Genomic DNA, 14,480 nt, shown 5'->3' with positions numbered 1-14,480 from the left:
ATAACAGTTAGGTACGGTGGCACGGACGGTCACACACGCAAAAAACTGCAGCGTGTAGTCAATAAATCATCTCGGATTACTGGCACCCCATCCCATCAGCTGAATCACTGTACCACAAACGCACAATCAACATAGCAAAATTCCAGATGATGCCATCTAAGAGGCGCTATAGGTTCCTGACCTTAACACTTTTTTACCCACTGTAATAAAGACTCTTAATAAATCCTTCTCATTAACTCTGACAGAGGCACCTGGATTTAAAACTCCTGTATCAATCTTGTGAGTACTGTCTTTGAATACTGTCTGTTGTGCCAGTCATTGTGTCTTATGTGATATTGATATCTGCCTATGTTTGATGTTACAGACTCTGCTGAATTGAGATTACCCACCATGCTGCATTGACCTTGGCCATGACGTTATTAATAAATGACTGATTGAAGTTTCAACTGGGATGGGAATCGAGAACAAGTTCCAGCTGAGAACCGGTTCCAAATTGTCAAATCCATCGGTATTGTATGCCCCCAAGCTTATCAATTCCTTTTATCGATGCCGGTATGTATTTCTGACAGTTGCGCAGTGCAAATCAATGACATCAAATGCATAAGTGCAACAAGAAGGAGTCATGGTGAAGAAAAAAGCGTGGCTTTATTTATTATTTATATATATGTAAACTACAATGACTGTACTTTTCCAGACTGTGTTCAGAGTCTTTCCACACTAAAAAGTGATCAGGAATCAATAAGAGAATTGGCAATGACATTGGTATTATTAAAATCGTATCAATTCCCATCCCTAATCAAGTCCAAAGTCAATACACACAAGCGTTAAGTCTAGTGTTAAGTCAATTTACACATACCTTAAGTCAATCTACAAAAGTCTCAAAAGTTTCAAGTCAAGACTCAAGTCTCAAATCTCAAGTCCTCGACCAAAAAAGCCCAAGTTAAGTCACAGGTCTTCGTAACTTCAAGTCCATTGCAGGTCTTTTAGGTCCCAGCTTATTAACAAAAACACACAGCATGTGAATATCTTGCTTTTACAGCTGTGTTTATAGTGTTTTTGGAGTCAAGTCCAAGTTCAGCGTCATAGATAATTTTTCTGACCCAAGTCAGACTCAAGTCAAAGTCTCAAGTCTCAGGAGCATTGCTCAGATGACAACACAATCCTGTAGATTTCCAAACCAAATTGCCAAGTACTTTCACGTTCTTTGAATAGAGTTTGCAGATAATTCACCTTTTACTTCAAAAACAAAATTTTCAAAAACATTGGTGGGGGAAAAAAACCCAGAGGGAGAAAACATCCAACTGCTATAACTTCTCTGAGTTTGACTCTAGACTAAAAGGAGAAAAATGCCTTGTCATTAGTGTGAAATTTGCAACAGCGAGTCAGTGTGATGAGCGTCTCCAAGATGGGAAGTGAGGCAGATAAAAATAGAAAAGGATCATGCACACATACTGAGCTAAAGTGAGCACGAAGAAAGACACGATTCTTTGTTTCTGCCGAGGCCACAGTGGCAGAGAGAAGGTGGAGCAGGGAGGGTGAGAGTGTGTGTGGGTGTGTGTGTGTGTGTATGAGTTCCCTGTCTGGGAGGAAAGAGTTTTTGTGTGGAGAGACTGTCAATTTGTGTCTAGCGGTAAAAAGCCATAAAAAGACCATAAAAACATTTAAAGGCATACTAAATTGAGTCCTCTGGGCTTTCCTCCCGTCTTGAGTGTGTGTTTTTGTGTTTGTGAATACATCACAAGAAGCTTTTCTGAAGCCATCACTCAGAGTTGTTTGTTTCTAGCTAGACGAGTTTCTTATCTATAAATTGTATGCTTTATGAAATAACACAAACTGAACTGAACGTTTTTCCGGTTGTTTTAACGAACTAAAAACATACTTAATTCATACATTCATTCAGACATTACGGGGTATGCATGCGTTTGATGTGTATGAGGAGGTGTGTGTTTTACCTACCAGACTGTCCACACCGCCCAGTGTGTGATTGGCGTTGTACAGGGAGTAGGTCAACTGGTACACGCCGTCATTGGTCTCACTGTTGCCATAGAAACCCACACCCACTGCGACGCTGCAGAGAGAGGAGGCATGGAGGGACAGGTAAGCCTTTGTTAAATTAATGAGGAGCAGAGTACAACAGCAACGGGGCTTGGCTTGTAAATCCTGTATGTCTGAGGAGATGTCCTTTTCGGTCACTGAATACAAAGTTTGTCAGCTTCAAAGCCAATATTAGAACAGTCGCTGAATTAACGAATGGTTGCATAACAAGCTAAAAATAAGGATTTTCTTTGTTATAAAACCACTATGACATCTTGCGGCAGAGATGTACTACCTACAAGTAGTGTAGAGTGTGGCACGAGAGAAAACAACACCTACACAATATTTTATGAATATTTCATGCCTTATTTTTCACCCCGGCATTTGGGCATTATCATAAAGCAGTATCATCATTTTTTCCACCAACCTTGACTTTTGGATAAACAAGGGGGAAAAAGGTAACAAGGCAGTTTGGGGCAATCTCTGGAGACAGAGATTTTGTTTTTGTCCATTCAATAGTTAATTGTCATGGTAAACATAGTCACCCAGACAGAATGAATGACAGCGGATTGGAAAGGCAGAGTTGCCATGTGTGTCTTGGTGAAGCATCTTGGAGACTTCACAGCCAATTAAGGTTGTGGGAGGGATAAAATTAGACTCATTCAGAGTTTGTGCTTCTTCCTAAATTGTTTATGTGCCTCACATTCAACACCCATGTCCAACAGAAAGGCTAACTTGCCTTCTTAATTTACAATGTGATAAAATATTTTTTTAATGAAATATATAAAGCCACACAACTGAAACTGAAATTTGTGTGCATGGATATGTTTATGCAAACATCAGAACTGAATGGTTCGCTACAACAGGCAAAGCAAATATACTGTATCTATAGAGGTTAAAACAAACGGTTTGGGTTTCTGTGTTCATTTACGTAAACAACACTCATTGAACCAGAAATTATACAATACAGTGTTTTGGAATGTGTGTGCATAATTTGAAACCGCTTTTGCATATTCAGTCATCCAAGGGTTTCATTTGTTCAGCTGGAGCATCAGCACAAACAAAATAATCAGCACCATAAATGCACACTCTTAAGTAGTCTCTCTGACATTCTTTTTTTTTTCTCCAAAGTGCAGTGGCATTGTACTGACATATGATGAGATTTTGAAAACAGCTACAAAATTGTTGCACTGGAGAAGATCCTCTTGAAAAGACAATGATGTCCATGTTACATTAGGGACTCTAGCTAGGGTAAAGAACTGAAGGCCTGGTAAACAAATTAATAACAATTACCACAAATACCCTTTTATGATATAAAACATTCATGTAAATGAAGTAAATGACACAGCCAGTAAATGTGCTATAATGAGTAAGGCTTTTGGTTAAATTATCACACTGTCACACATTGCACTAAATTGATCCTAAAATGAGATGCAGTCAGGATCTGTTAGACTCAGCAGATGACATGGTTTAGCACCACCGCTGACATATTTCCTGGGGGAAACTCTTTACACACTGAGCCCCCAGTTTATCAAGTACACCACATCCAGTTCAATGCAATTCAACAAGGAAAACACAAAATAAAGTGTCTAAGTAAGGTGTTAAACAACCATGAGCCTCCTTGACCATTGGCAGAGATCCTCCAAGTGTCTGAAACTCTACTTGAGGGATGAACACCATTCTTCCAAAAAACACTGTCTCATTTGGGGTTTTCATGATGACATGTTGCACCAAAGCATTTTTTTGTAGCTGTAGTTTGTGAATCTTCTGAATTATCCTTCACTGGATTAAAATGTGCTTCTAATATTTTTTCTAAGCCCTTTCAATATGATGCAAAACAGTTCAACAGCAAACTATAGCCTCCAAAATGGACGCGCTCAGAGATGATCAGACATTGGACTCACAATAAGCTTTCATATTGCACGAGCGTTGATTACATTGTGCAGCTAGACACAGACTGACACAGAACTCGCTACATTATCTGATAATCAATGTCAGTTCATATAAAGCATGGAGGAGTAGTGCTCCCCAGCGTGGAGCAGATACAATATATGGTGATTTCACTTTGATTTATCATGGATCAATATTTTATAACCTCATTAATTCTACAAGGTTTTATGAGTGTGTGGTCTCCTCTTCACTTACAGTATCTACCAAACCATAAAACATCAATACAGCTTCCTCTGATCGCCACATCCACTTATAGCTATCTCACCATTTATTTCAACCTTGTGCCCCATTACCTTTGGCTAACCATTCACATTACTCTTGGCTTTTTAATAATTTATGCATTAATCTTTATCTTATTATTATTATATTTATCTAAATATTTAATTAGATAAATCCTCTACTTTTCGCTAAATATTTCAACAATTTATCCAAAACTTTAAGCTTACCATTCCCAATACTGTTTTATTTTTAGCTTTTAGCTAAAATAGCTGTATATATCCATTACTTAGCCAAATTTCAACAATTTATCCATTAGCTACTTTAAGCTATTACCATGTATCCATTACTTTTAGCTAATATATATAAGATTTAGCCATTACTTTAAGTATATAATATATAACTATTTTAAATGTGCATCTATTACTGTTAGCTAACAATTCCAACAGTTTATTCATTTCTTTTAGCGAACAATTTTAACTGTTTATCAATTACTTGACTATTGTAACTAGGTTATATAGGTTATACATTACTTTTAGCTAACAATTTCAACTGTTTATCAATTACTTGACTATTGTAACTAGGTTATATAGGTTATACATTACTTTAAGCTAACTGTTTGAGCTCCATTGGTTTTAGCTAACTATTTCAACTTAAAGCTAAGCTGTTTTTATACCAACTATTAAAATGGCTTGCTTGCTAACTAGGTCTCACGCACACTCAACACATATTGTTCAGGTAAAGCTGACTGAGTATGAGTATGTTTTTAAAATTCAGATTCAGATTTCTACCCCGCAATCTTTCCACAAACCCACCAAAGCAACGGCAGAAGTACCCATGGTTGGGAATCGCTGCTGTAAACCACCACTGTCCCATTACAAAACGTGCTCCAGATGAAGGAAAGAGGCAGGTCAGGTCAGTACCAAAGGGAAGGTAAGCAGGAGTCAGACTAATTGAGACCTACAGCAGTATCCTTAACCTTGTGGACTCTTCCCTGATGCTCCAGATAAGTGTTAAGCAGAAAAGAGAGACTATAAATCCACGGTCAATGGTGCTTCCTGCAGTGTTCAGCTGGAATTAGAAAGTCTGGCAGAGCTGTTGTAGCTGTGCAGCAGCGCGGTGGTCGAATCTGAGTGCAGGTGGAGCAGAACAACAGGGGCTATTTTCCTAATTAGTACAACAAGGACAGCCTCATTAACTGACCCCCTGCAGGTAAACCACCCACTCTGCAGGTTTTAACACAACCCTCATGGAAAAAATGGAAGAGGAGATACATTAAACACAGAGTAGATGTGAAAAAAAAGGTTTGGAGAGAGACAGGAAGTGACAGATACAGACCAAAAGAGACAGACTGACAGTGATACAAGCAGACAGTGTATACTGTATATAGGCAGACAGGAAGACAGACAACAACTGAGATGACACAAAAGCAGAGAGGAAGACAATGTGACAAACAGAGCAAGACAGAAAAAAGGCAAAAACAAATAAAAGAAGATTTGCCTTCCCACATTTAATAATAATCCACTGCTGATGACGCATATACTGGTACATTTAATTTGTTGGATGTATTTTCACTCCCACCAAGAAACATCACCTACAAAAGAAAACATACCACGGGAGTTGCTCTCCTTTCATCAGTGTAAACAGATCCTCTAATGCCACAGTCGCAGAAAATGGACTGAATAAAAGCAGGCGGTAAATACATTCTTTGAACCGTGCAAATAGTTTAAGGGTAGAAACTAATTAATATACAGAAACTGGGAGGACAGAAAGGGAGAATATCACTCTTTTCCCTCTTTCACTCTGTGTCCTTCCAGTTCCCTTTGTGCTGCTCCTTGAAATATCTGCGGTCTAATCCAAAGAGAAAGAATATCATAGATTTGAGTAGGCATGTAACGAGCAAAAGTCCAAACTGTCATCTTGATCAATGACAAAGTGGATAAAAGACATTGAGGGGAATTCAGAAAGGGAACCAAAAGCTTCAGCCTGAGGCAGAAAAATGCCCTTAGCCAGTATGAATACACTCAGACATGTTTGAATATTTGAGTTTCTGCCCAAAAATGGCAGCAATGACTCCTGCTGAGATGACAAATATAGAATTTTATATTTTACTCTGCCCCCCTGAAGTCTCAGCAAGGGCCACCAAAAATTCCCTTAATAGCAGGCCTATAATATAAAAACGGAAATAGCTTCTTTCTACATTTTTCATGCACACATCTCTGTTGTCAGAGCTAGAGAACTGGCCAATTTAAGGCCTGAGATGCAAAAGTTATAAACTGTCAGCTACTAAAAATAGATGACCCCAAAAAAGTGAATGAATACCACTGCTGGTATGCTTTCATTGCTGATACTGGAGGCATTGTATAGAAAAGCTTCTGGATCCAACGGAGGGAACTGATATCACGTAAACACACAGCTTATCCCTCCCTTTTCTTGTGTCCTCCATTCCGCTTTTTGATTGGCACCTATCACAATAAACAAACCCAAATAAATATTTAAAGTGCCCTGGAAAAGAGAATAACTTCTAAAACCATTTACATAAGCAGTGGAAACGCTGCTGTCATTGTGTCTTTACTTTGATTGGAGACTTGAGAATAATGACATGGTTTCATATTTCTTTCATTGAAAGTATTTTGAATTGTATTTATTTGCTGGCTTACATCTGTCTGTCAAAGAGAACAGAACAGATTGTAAGTTGTCGTTGACCTCAGGAATAAAATTAAAAAACACACAGAAACATAGAGATCCCTTACACAGTTTAATACCAAAAGGCATGTGAGATTGTCAGTGACGTGTCTTTTATGAATATTTAAAGTAACAGTAATGGAAGGGAGTTTGGTTTTTATTCTAGAGACCATGAGCCTTTGTCATACAAGAGGTGGGCAGTTTACCTTGTGCACAGACTGATAAATACACTTTTAGACATAATGTGCCAATGCACTGTTAGATACTGTTTGCCAATTGGCCCACTACCATGTACCCTTGTGTAATTCACCTTTTTGCTGTCCATTATCACATTCTGTATTAGTTTATGAGTCTGAATTAATTATTTGTGGGGTTTTTGTGTTTGCAAATATGCTAGCCTCAAATTCCCCTGTGAGCGACGAATGAAAAGGAAGTTATTGTGACCAATAACCGACAGCTACTGTCTAGGATGAGGGCCATCTTATACACTATACTGAAAGAAACAGATGGCACTATCACCTTCAAATTTTCATTGAATGCACATTCCTAGATCTAGAAGAAGAATTGCTTATTTTTAGTTTGAATTGCTGCATTTTCCCCCCCTAAATTGTTATACTTATACATATGTACATTTTAAACCCTGGAAACACTGTATTTAAATATGGCCAAGCCAATGAGGCAAAACTAGATTATTAGATAATTCGGATACAGCCTGAAAAACAGTACCAATCTATTACTGTGTATTAATATTCAAACTAGTTTATTATTTAATGTTAACTGCAATGGTTAAATTATAGTAAACCAAACTATCCGTACCTTTGTAAGAGCTCAGACTTCCTCAGAATGAGCAGCTCGATCAGTTACAGTACAGTTTAATTACACAGTTAATGTGCTACACCATGGGCAGGGCTGCAACTACAGCTGAGTGACATCTGCTCTGGTTTCAGCAGTGTTAATTAGGATGGACATCCCGGCGTATGAACTCCAGCCACTGTCAAACATAATTAGAGCGGAGGGCAGCAAGACTTTAAGCAGAGACAAAAGGAAGAAGGGAGGACGAACAGGACTGAGTGTAGAGGGACAGGACAGCACTGGTGAAGAGAAGTGTAGAGTAAAGTAAAGGTCCTGGGATCTGGACTGATGAGATTAAAATGAAGCCAGTTTTCCTTTTCCAAGTCCAATACAAAATCCAATGGGATATCGCTCTGGCATATCCTCGAGACTGACATAATCAAAGTTGGGAATCACATGAAGGAGAGTTGATTTCCCGCAGGATGTTTCCTCCCACTTCATTCATCTCACTATATTAAGTCTTACAACTTATCAAGTCGGGTCACGTAAGATCTTTAAACATACTCCATACCAAAACATGTCAGTCTTGTGGGACTACTATTGAGCACTCTTAGAGATAAAAATTTAGTATTTTACAGCATCTAGCATGACAGAGTTTCCCACTTTCCATGTTCCCACCACCAAAGTCTGAGCTACTACAAAGAAGTGAAGACCAGACATGATTTTGTAGAGGGTAGTAATCTTGCAGAAGGGTAAAGTGTGGGGGCTGTCTGAAGACCAACTGTCACTAGACCATCAACTGACACAAGACTTATTCTACAAAGACCTTTCAAGAGGATACATGGCCATACACATATGGAAAATACATGGAGGAAAGCTACTCGTTCAAAGTTTCCATTCAAATCTAGTGCAAATTTTAACCACATTTCCAGAAAATTGGCAAAAGAAAATGCAAATTCATGTGCTTTTACTAATTATTAGGAGTTGTGCATAGTGATGTGCAGCTGAAACAGCTGTAAATTCTCCAGTCTGGTGCCATTATATCACCTCAAACAAATGAAACAAAGTGATAAATATAGTGTTTGTTCATGTATTAACTTTTAGACCAAAATGTTTTTGCAATTCTTCCTAATTTATTGAGTTTCTTTTTAATGCTTAAATTAAAGATGCGCATTAAAACAGGTAGATGAAACACAGACTGAAATGAGCACTCATCACTTTGAAGTCCAGCAACCCACATATTTGCAATGGATTTTGTGTGTAAGATTTTTCTTTTTCATAGTTTTCATATTTGTCACTAGATTTGAAGGCACCCAAGGTCTCATTTCTCAACCAGTTTTTGTTAGTCTCTGTCTGTAATCACAGACACATTGTTTCAAACTTTACTTAGAATTTCCAGTGGTAAATCTGCCCCCAATATCACTGTAAATTGCATATGTACAGTGCAAGAACAGAAAGTATGACAGGTGTAACAGTAACCAACAGGGGTGGATCTTAGTAAATGATCTTTCATTTTTAGGGGTCTAAGTATGAAGCACTTCCTGTTTTTGTTCTCATTAATTAAAGATATCTTGTTCTTGCAAACCAAAGAGCCTTATGGTTGAGAGACAATTTTTACAAATAGGTTTCAAATCGAATCTAATACCCAGGTAATCAATTGGGCTTCCGAGAGCATCCAACAACTTGACCTGTCAAGTCAACATGCAACAAAACTTGAATGTACTGTACATGAATATATGTATGTCATTACACAACAGTGCCCACAGTTCATAGTCTACGGCTGCTGCTTGCAACATACATCTTTAATATGAGGCAGGGTTGCCACTTTTGAGTCACTTTATTAGTTATAGTTAAGAAACTGCACATTAATGATTAAATATCAGGTAATGAAGATTCTTTGACTTGCAGGGAACAGAAGCCATTTGCTTACCCTTAACAGAGAGAAGCCGCTGAATAAATGTGTGCGACATCAAGCTAAGTGTTGTATCATTAGAGCTTTAGTGCTGTTTTTCCAAGTAGCGCTTCAAAGGTAATTTGACATAGAGAAAGTTCATCTTCATGCTTTTAGCAACCAACATTTAGCTTTGAAATGAGGAGTTTAAATATTTTAAACGTTTCCTTTTAAAGACTAGAGAGAGAAGAAGTGAAAAGCCTTTCTATTCTTTCTTCTTTCATTTACACTTTATTAAATTGCGTTCAGTAGCTGTGGGTAGTGGCGCTGAAATATGGCAAAGAAGAAAGGGGATGTTAATCATTAGTGTGATTCACCTACAGATGGTACCAAACACAAGCTTTAGCCTGCCGTGGTGAGCTTTCAGGATATTTGACACAACCATGACACCGCTGTGTTTCCATTGAACAATGAACCTCCTCTGAAAAAAAGACAGATGTACGATAATGCTCGAGGCTTAATTTAATATTACCCACTGGTTTCTAAACATGACTGTCACATGGTTGAGTGAAGTATCCACTCCTCAAATTCAATTTGCTACTTTGTGCGGAGAGCACATCTCATTGACTGACTTAATAGGTCCTATCTGGTGATGTAAGTGCTGACTATGTTGCACTATGTTTTAGTAGCTTTAACAGGCTGTAAGTCAATCTTTGCCCCTAAAGTTATGAGGGTGGTGATGTTTGTCAGCAGCATCAAGGGTTGATTTGCATGTTTGACACAGCAGCAGAATGTTAACAGAAAGAAAAGTTGGAACTAAGTAAAAATAATGAGCTGCTTGAGGTTGTCTGTGTTCCCGCTAACGGCTATAATACTCATATCATTAATCTTTATTGCAGCTAAACATAATGTCATTTCACATCAGGAAAGTTTTCAGTTCACCATAGACTTGATGAGATCCAGCAGCCTCCAGCCAAAACAAATCACATCTAGTACAACGCTCCTCCACTGTTAAATCTGAGGGGAAGCACTTGGTCAGATATCATCTTTAAAAATAAAGGAAACATCCTCTGAAATAGTCTAATTTAAACCAAAAGTGGTTTATTGAACACATTCCATCTCCTCATACATAATACTTGATAATTAAGCCTATAATTTATTATGAATGACTATTATTTCTGATGGTGACACAAGATCTGTACTAATGAAATATGCCATTGTACTCACCATTAGTAACCTGTAACCTGTTTTCCATTATCTGGGTTGCATTACCCAGCCAGCGATGTAGAAAGGAGGTTTTTATAGAAGCAAAAATAAACAGGCTTGATAAACTTTTTAGTCTGCTCGTTCAGGCAAGCATTAAGCTGGGGGGAATGTTATTTACAAGTATTTATTTATAATTTTAGGGTTTCTTCTGAGTTCCAAGCTAGTAGAATATTCCTATCATATTCCTGTGAAGGCTTATAAATTATGTTGTAAGGTATAGTGACCATGTGTTTTAATTTTTCAAATCAAATGTATAATTATAATCCCTGAAATACGTTAAAATATTCCTATAACTTAACATGCTTCTGTCTTACTTTCTCTTGTGTCTGTGTCTAAAGTAACAGAGGCTTCTCAACAGAGGGATTATTGAATTGTCTCATATTGTATTCTGTATTGTAACATATCCCAATTTCATTTCGTTTTTTGCATTTTATTTCGCAGACTCAGTTGGCTCATCTCTATCCAGAGGTTCAAGGCATCAAGGTGAAGAGATTTGTCTGCCAGTTGGCTGTCACAGGCTGTAATGCACAATCACACACTGTCAGCAGAATATTCATAATACACCCACAACAGGATGGCACTTGAGAGTCAGAATGCTAACTAATGCTATTTTCTTTAACACCCTGTGAGCTCAGGGCTGGTGAATTGTAAGATGACTGTGCCAATATCTCCTCAAACCAGAGGCCAGACCTTCCTAAGGAACTGAAAGGCACAGTCCAGACTGATGTTCAAGGAAAACACTGCTTGTATACAAAACTTTAACTCTTATACATTTTAAGTCTGGTTTTTAAGCCACATATAATACAAAAATATAGAGAGGGTAAGGGTTATCAGAGAGATTTCATCCACATCAATGTCTCACAGAGTCTTAGCAGATACAGATCAAAGATGGATCTTATCAAAAGAAAGAAAATACAGAGACCTATGCTATTGTGAACCCTATACACAAGTATCTGCAGAACTGCAAATAGAAGCTCAGGGTTTTTCTGAAGAAAAGTGGACTGACAGCTATGTAGACCAGAAAGAAAGACCTGGAACACCTCGAGGATACAAATAGGAAAACAGAGACAGGCCGACAAACACACATACAGTATAGACAAATATACAGAGGGTTTATGCGCCATGAACTAATAAATTATAGTCCTCATGTGGGAATACAGAATGTGCAGAAACAGATTGAGAGCGTTCACAGAGAAAACACCATGCCATTTACAGCTCCCCGTTAGGAATACCAAGGACCAATAAAGAAGATGTGAAAACACAGAGAGTGGCAGACATCGACAGAGAGTGTGTGCGCACGACAATCAGCAGTTAGTCATAACACCTTGTCTTGATTCTCTCACCATGTGATGAGTCGTTGATCTCTCATCCATGTGATGAGGCCGGCAGCGACAGCGGACCCACGGGGTAGCCAGCAGAGTTGGGTTCTTGCTCTCCTCCTCTTGTCGTCTCGCGCAGCAGCATCAAAACATGCTGCAGCGTATGATGCCCCAGACACAGCAATTGAGCCGAGCCCCGCCGCCGCCACACAGCCAGGAATTATTAGAGTACTACAGAGGGGGAGCAGCTAAGTTAGATACAAAAAGCGGCATCAGAGCTCATGTTTTGCCTCAAGCAACGGACAACCATTTTGACCTGGAAAACAGGGTCTCTTATGACTAATGTTTCCCAGCAAGTGTTTTACGTAACATTACTTTTGGGGAAATGTCCCTGTTAGTTCACTTACCCGTTAAAGGCAAGGCGATGCAATTGTGTTGATATATCAGACACGTGTGTAGCAGATTTAATTACAAGTAAACTCAGTGTGTTGTGAAAGAATTCAGGCAAGCATAAGCTGGGGAATGTTATTTACCAAGTATTTATTTATAATTTTAGGGTTTCTTCTGATTTCCAAGCTATGGACTATTCCTATCATATCCTGTGAAGTTTATAAATTATGTGTAAGGTATAGTGACCACTTGTTTTATCATTTTTCAAACAAATGTATTAATTATAATCCCTGAAAATACGTTAAAATATTCCTATACTTAACATGCTTCTCTGTTTACTTTCTCTTGTGTCTGTGTCTAAAGTTAACCCCCCCCCCCCCCCCCCCCCCCCCCCTCCCCCCCCCCTGGGCTCCTCAAACAGAGGGGAATTATTGAATTGTTCATATTGTATTCTGTAATGTAACATAATCCCAAGTTCATTTCGTTTTCTTGCATTTTATTTCGCAGACTCAGTGGCTCACTCTATCCAGAGGTCAAGGCATATCAAGGTGAAGAGATTGTTCTGCAGTCTGTCACAGCATGTAAGCACAACACCACACTGTCAGCATAATTCATTCATAATACACCCGACAACAGATGGCACTGAGAGTCAGAATCTATACTAATGCTATTTTCTTTAACAGCCCTGTGAGCTCAGGCTGGTGAATTGTAAGATTGACTTGTGCCAAATCTCCTCAACCAGAGCCAACCTTCCTAAGAAACTGAAAGCACTAGTCCAGACTGAGTTCAAGGAAAACACTGCTTGTATACAAACTTTAACGCTTATTACATTAACTCTAATACATTTCTCTGGGACTTCCAGTCTGTTTAAGCCACATATAAACAAAATATAGAGAGGTAAGGTACAGGATGATTCATCCACTCAATGTCCACAGACGTAGCAATACAGATCAAAATGATCTTATCCCAAAAGAAAGAAAATACAGAACATTTGCTATTGGAGACCTTATTACACAAGTATCTGCAGAACTGCAAAATAGAAGTCAGGGTTTTCTGAATAAAAGTGGACTGACAAGCTATTTCAGACCAGAAAGAAAGACCTCGAACACCCTCGAGGATACAAATATGAAAACAGAGACAGGCCGACAAACACACATACAGTATAGACAAATATTACAGAGGGTTTATGCGCCATGAACTGAAAATTATAGTCCTCATGTGGAATACAAATGTCAGAATTACAGATGAGAGCGTTCACAGCAGAAAACACCATGCCATACAGCTCCCCAGTTAGGAAACCAAGACCAAATAAAGAAGATTGAAAACACAGAGAGTGGCAGACATCATCAGAGAGTGGGCGCACGACACATCAGCAGTTAGTCATAACACCTGTCGTTGATCTCTCATCCATGTGATGAGGCCGCAGCGACAGCGGGACCAGGGTACCAGCAGGAGTTGGGTTTCTTGCTCTCCTCCTCTTCGTCGTATCGGCAGCAGCACAAAACAGCTCAGGTAGATGGCCAGACACAGCAATTGAGGCCGAGCCCCGCCGCCGCCACACAGCCAGGAATTATTAGAGTACTACAGAGGGGGATGGGTGAGGAGTGGATGACAATAAGCAGCTAAGTTAGATACAAAAAGCGGGCATCAGAGCTCATTTTTGCCTCAAGCAACGGACAACCATTTTGACTGGAAAACAGGGTTCTTATGATAATGTTTCCCAGCAAGTTTTTTACGTAACATTACTTTGGGGAAATGTCCGTTATTCACCTTACCCGTTAAAGCAGCGATGCAATGTGTTGATATTCAGACACGGTGTGTACAGGATTTAATACAATAACTCAGTGTGTTGTGAAAGAAATGATCTGCATAGTTAAAAGGGCAACTACAACCATTGAAAAAGACTTACACTGCATGAAATCCCAGCAAACTATGTC

The 14,480-nt window shown here is 38.8% G+C and overlaps 1 protein-coding gene across 1 annotated transcript in view; it reads right to left on the bottom strand.

Annotated features, from left to right (window-relative positions):
* The window catches only part of ttyh2 (tweety family member 2), a 46,863-nt gene that overhangs the window by 31,587 nt on the left and 796 nt on the right, over positions 1 to 14,480 (bottom strand). Inside the window, exon 2 of the mRNA XM_035668734.1 lies at positions 1,957 to 2,068. The gene's annotated coding sequence lies outside the window, so the exon portion shown is untranslated. The remainder of the gene's footprint in view (positions 1 to 1,956; positions 2,069 to 14,480) is intronic.

This window comes from Morone saxatilis, unplaced genomic scaffold, assembly GCF_004916995.1.
Source record: "Morone saxatilis isolate NCDOM2014 unplaced genomic scaffold, NCSU_SB_2.0 Contig1, whole genome shotgun sequence".
In the NCBI taxonomy this organism is placed as follows: Eukaryota; Metazoa; Chordata; class Actinopteri; family Moronidae; genus Morone; species Morone saxatilis.
Note: the sequence above shows the minus strand (reverse complement) of the source record. Positions and strands in the feature narration are given on the sequence as shown.